Source organism: Mauremys mutica, unplaced genomic scaffold (assembly GCF_020497125.1).
Source record: "Mauremys mutica isolate MM-2020 ecotype Southern unplaced genomic scaffold, ASM2049712v1 Super-Scaffold_100095, whole genome shotgun sequence".
NCBI lineage: Eukaryota > Metazoa > Chordata > Testudines > Geoemydidae > Mauremys > Mauremys mutica.
This window is the reverse complement of record NW_025423264.1, coordinates 1,413,220-1,417,978: the sequence shown is the minus strand read 5'-3', so window position 1 is coordinate 1,417,978 and position 4,759 is coordinate 1,413,220. Positions and strand designations below refer to the sequence as shown.

Below are 4,759 nucleotides of genomic sequence, written 5' to 3'. Positions count from 1 at the left end.
ACCTTCCTTTCTCAGCCCCTGTGCCGGGATCCCTCAAGCAGAGCCTGGAGTCCTGCCCATGGCGTCTGTACTATTGACACAGACTAAGTGACAGGGACAAAACACTCAAATCCCGCCTGGTGCGGGGAGACAGGTTTGCTCTTCAAATTCTGTCGTTGGTACATTTCCAGGTCTGGGAATGTCCCACAACAGCATTTAATGGGAAGCTGCCTGCAGAATAGTGACACTGCACAGAGCTCCTGCGGAGGAGGGGTGGGAATTAGTAACATTTTGAGGATCATTTGGGAAATGAGCCTTTGCTGACAAGGTTTGTCTCTGTTCATATTTCACCTTCAGGTGTTATGTTGAGGGATCTTTAGTATATTGTTGTGAGGTTAATAACTATCTCCTCAACTTTATTTACTCAATTTAAAAATTGGTGTCACTTGATTTTTGCATCTCCCTGTGAAAATGCAACTGACACGTGTGGCTTTCTACAGGGGGCCATGATGTTAAAGTTGGGGAATTCAGTCTCTGTACTTCTGGGGCGGGGGAGTGTTGCGTTTTTACAGCTGCCTCAAGGCCAGGCTGTTAGCTGCACCCTCGGTCCTTGCCAGGGGCCCCTGCTGAACCCTGGGCGGCTGCACTGCCGTGCTGGGGTGACTCTGCAGGGGGAGAAGCTGCTGTGGAGCAATGTAGAGCAGGTGCAGGAAGGAGATGGGGTCACTATTCACATTCTGAACTGCACAATTTTCCAAATTTGGGACTAGATTCATAGATTCATAGACTTGAGGTCAGAAGGGACCATTATGGCCATCTAGTCTGACCTCCTGCACAATGCAGGCCACAGAATCTCACTCACCCACTCCTGTAACAAACCCCTAACCTATGTCTGAGTTACTGAAGTCCTCAAATCGTGGCTTAAAGACCTCAAGGTGCAGGGAATCCTCCAGCAAGTGACCCGAGCCCCACGCTGCAGAGGAAGGCAAATGTCCGAGAACAATTCTAAGGGGAAGGTGAATGCAGAGCAATGACACTGGAGATGCCCAGACCTCCAATGGGGGGCAGCATGGAAATTAATAATGGGAAGATCATTTGCGAAATTAGTCGTCACTGACAAGCTTTGTCTCTGTTCCTATTTCTCACTATGGTGTTAGTTAGAGGAATCAGGACAGATTTTTACTATATTAATTAAACACTTAATTTTATTTAACCAAGACAAAAACTTAGTGTCACTTATTTTTTCTGTGTCCTAGCAAGAAAGAATTGAATTTTGTGACTTTCTGGAAAGTGCAGCGAGATTAAATGTGGGGAATTCAGTCTCTGTGTTTGTGAGCTGATGTTTTCCTCTCACAGGTCAGTGCCTGCATTGAAATACACAGAAGGATCTAAGGGCTGGTGTACGCTGGGCACTGAACTGGCAGAGCGATGTCTCTCAGGGTGTGAAACCCCCCCTCCACCCATATAGTTACAGTGACCTAAGCCCTGGTTAGATAGTGCTAAAGAAAAGGAAGAATTGTTCTGTCCATGCAGCTATTACAGGGATGGGAAAACCTCTCCACTGACTGTCTACTCCAGAGTGCTATAGCAGGTGCCACAGCAGCATTTTAAGTGTAGACAGAGTGAAACTAGATTTAGCTCCAGTTTGCACTGTGGATGCTTAGGCACTAAAACTAAAGTAATCATAACAACAGTGCAGTGCTTGCATAGTTGGCAGGATTTGAACCTATGCGGGGCAACCCCAAAGGATTTCTAGTCCATCGTCTTAACCTTTCAGCCACAACTACTTGATATACCATTGTTTCACTACACGATAATTCACTTCTCACTGAATTGTCACTTCAAATGGTTTGCTCAGACCAGCTTCCCCAGCACACTCATGGCTGCGCATGAGTGTAAGTGTGTCCTTAGGTGAACAGCGAGAATTCCTGCCCATTTCCCTTCCGGCTGGAGCAGGATGAGAGTGTGTTTGTGTTAATGACATTGCTGTAGATTGTTGTTCATTCCCCACTCTGTCAATTCAGACATTCCCTTTCCCATTCAAATCTCCAGCACATCGTTCCAATAGCAGGCGGCAGGATTTCTCTGGGGCACTGAAATTTTTTCAGGGGGCTGGTGGATGAACTCAGCATTGCATTCCACCCTTGATGTTTCATGGACTAACAACAGCAGCAGAAAGAAAGAGCCGAGCCAATATCTCCCTGGCAGGGATGCAGGTGGTGATGTCCCCTCTGTCTGACCATCGCCATTGCAGGAGAGAAGGGTTCACTGGAATCGAATGCCCTGGCTCAGACCAGAGACACAGGGAGGTTTTGCTGTTCATGGATCTGTGCAAAGGAAATTGTGTCTCTGTGTGAAATGGAGGCAGGAAATGAAACACCCAATGCCCTAAGGAATGTGGGTGAAGGACTCGGGCTGAGCAATGATTTAACAGGGGTTTGTTTCAATTTATTGGCCTGATTAAAACTATGGCGAAAAGCCCCCTGTACCAGGGGCTGCGGGACAGGACAGGCAGTTCTGCGCGGAGTGTTCAGAGCTGCCCCCTATCTGCCCTTTCTCTGCACCGCCCCTGCTCCCAGAATGCACCAGGCCCTGGACTGAACTCTTCCCCTGCTGGCCGAGCTGGTTTCGTTTGCTGTGATCCTGTTGGCTTGGCAGGGGGGGAAGTGACAGTCCCACCCCAGAGCCAACGCCCCCATCACCCTGTCCCCTGACCCCCAGCAGCGCAGGTCAGCCAGGAGCTGGGCCCTGCCAGGCACTCAGGGGCGTCTCCCCTGCAGCTGGGGGCTCTCCCCAGCGTGGTCTGTGGGAGCTCGCGCACTAACAGGGCAGCGGCAGCAGCCGCGTGGTGGGTTGGGCTGGTGACCCGGGTCCATCTCCTGGGGTCGGCTGGGTTCATGCTCAGGCGACTGGCCCCAGCCACCGGCCGAGCCCCACGGCCACGCTGCTGCTGTTACCGCACTAGCCCCTCACGCCCCCATTCCCTCACTGAAGCCAGGAGAAGGTTTGCAGGGAGAAGGGGGGGGGGGTTGACCCCAATATCCCAGAGCTGATTCTCCCCACAAAGGGGTGTGTGCATGTGGTGGGTGCCGTGTGCAACGCCCTGTGCCCATGAGGAGGGGACCGGAGCTCTGCCGGCAGGAAGATTTATCCTGCAGGAGCCCTGCCTCCCTCCCCCAGAGGTTCCCCTGGAGCAGAGAAGCTTTGAATCCTCGCTGGAGACTAGAGAAGCCCGAGCAGCACAAGCTGCCTGGCAGAGGTTCTGGATCAGGGCCTCACGGGCACATTGGGTTCATTCCCTCAGGGCTGCCATGCCCAGGGCCAGGGCTGCTCTCACTCCCCAGCACAGAGGGGGCTGCAGGCTCTTTGCCAAGCTGGGTCCCAGCTCAAGGCAGATTTAACACTAGCAGGGGGCCCAGGTATGTGCTGGTGCCGCTCAGGGAGGGAATCTGGGCCAAAGACTGATTAGAAATTGGGTAACACTAAAGTGGGACTAGAAAGACCCTTGATGGGATGTGGCGGGTAGGTAGCCCCCATTGTGTACCGTGCCCTCGCTGAGAAGTCTCTGGGAGAGTGGATTCTTCCTGATGGGCCACCAACACGTCTCGCTGGTCCTGATGTCGGCTGCTCCTTTCTTGATACTGACAAGCTAGTTGTGGGCGTTTCCCACTCACCCCATAGCTCCGGAATGCACAGACAGCAACACTGGTGTGGAAGAAACGAACTCCACTCTCAGGTTACAAGATCCTTGTGATCACTGACTTGCCAAGGTAATTGTCAGGGGGTATAGCTCAGTGGTAGAGTGTTTGACTGCAGATCAAATAGGCCTTGGTTCAAATCCAAGTGCCCCCTTAAAAGCCTGGTCTTTCAACAAAAAGTAATTGCATTTCCATTATGTTCAGGAGCTCCACTGATTAGGGATGAATGGAAACACTCAACATTTTCCTGTGCAAATGCATAAAAATCTAGCAAATATGTCCCCCAGCTGAAATCAGTTCCAATCCTCTAAGAGTCTAGTTTATGTTTTCATCAATGAAACAAAGGCACATGAAGACACATTTGCAGGTCCTTGGCCTCCACGGGCTACAATGTGCAGAAGAACAAGAACCACATCCACTTGGGAGGCATGGACTAGTCTGTATTACATTTGGTAAGTAAGTTGCCATTGGGACTGAAAATTCTACTGGAGGTGGACAGGAGCCTGTTGAAAAAATAAAATAACCAAGATTTACCAAACTCCCTGTTACACATTCAATCCTCTCTTTTTTCTATTTTATTAACCTGGGAGCAAGTTACCAGTGACCCAGGGCTGGGGTGGAAGAAGGTGCAAGTGCGGGGAGGAGCCCAGGGCTGGGGCAGCAGGGGGTGTGTGGATGGGGGAGCACTGGTAGGGGGGATGGGGAGAGTCGAGAGCTGGGGCAGCACAGGGTGTGTGTGGGGGAGAGCCCAGGGCTGGGTTGGCAGGGGAGTGAAAGTGGTGGGAGGCCCAGAGCTGGGGAGGCAAGGGGTGCAGGTGTAGGGAGGGGAGAACCCAGGGCTCGGGCAGCAGGGGGATGGGAGGGCAGACAAATTTTTTTTTTGCTTGGGGAGGCAAAAAACCTAGAGCCAGCCCTGCCTCCACATACCGTAAGGTAGGTAGGAGCGGATCATTATTATCCCTACTTGAAAGAGGGAGAAGCTCAGGCTGAGACAGGAGAATTGACTTGTCTTAGGTCACACAGCCAGTCAGTGGCAGAGCTGGGAATAGGACCCAAGACCCCTGATTTTCAAACTAACCATC

General features: G+C 51.6%; 1 non-coding gene across 1 annotated transcript; it reads left to right on the top strand.

The window, feature by feature from the left end:
• Positions 1-3,759: 3,759 nt before the first annotated feature.
• On the top strand, positions 3,760-3,831 carry TRNAC-GCA. Its single transcript has one exon. It is a non-coding gene; the product is annotated as a tRNA-Cys (tRNA).
• The last annotated feature ends 928 nt before the right edge of the window (positions 3,832-4,759 follow it).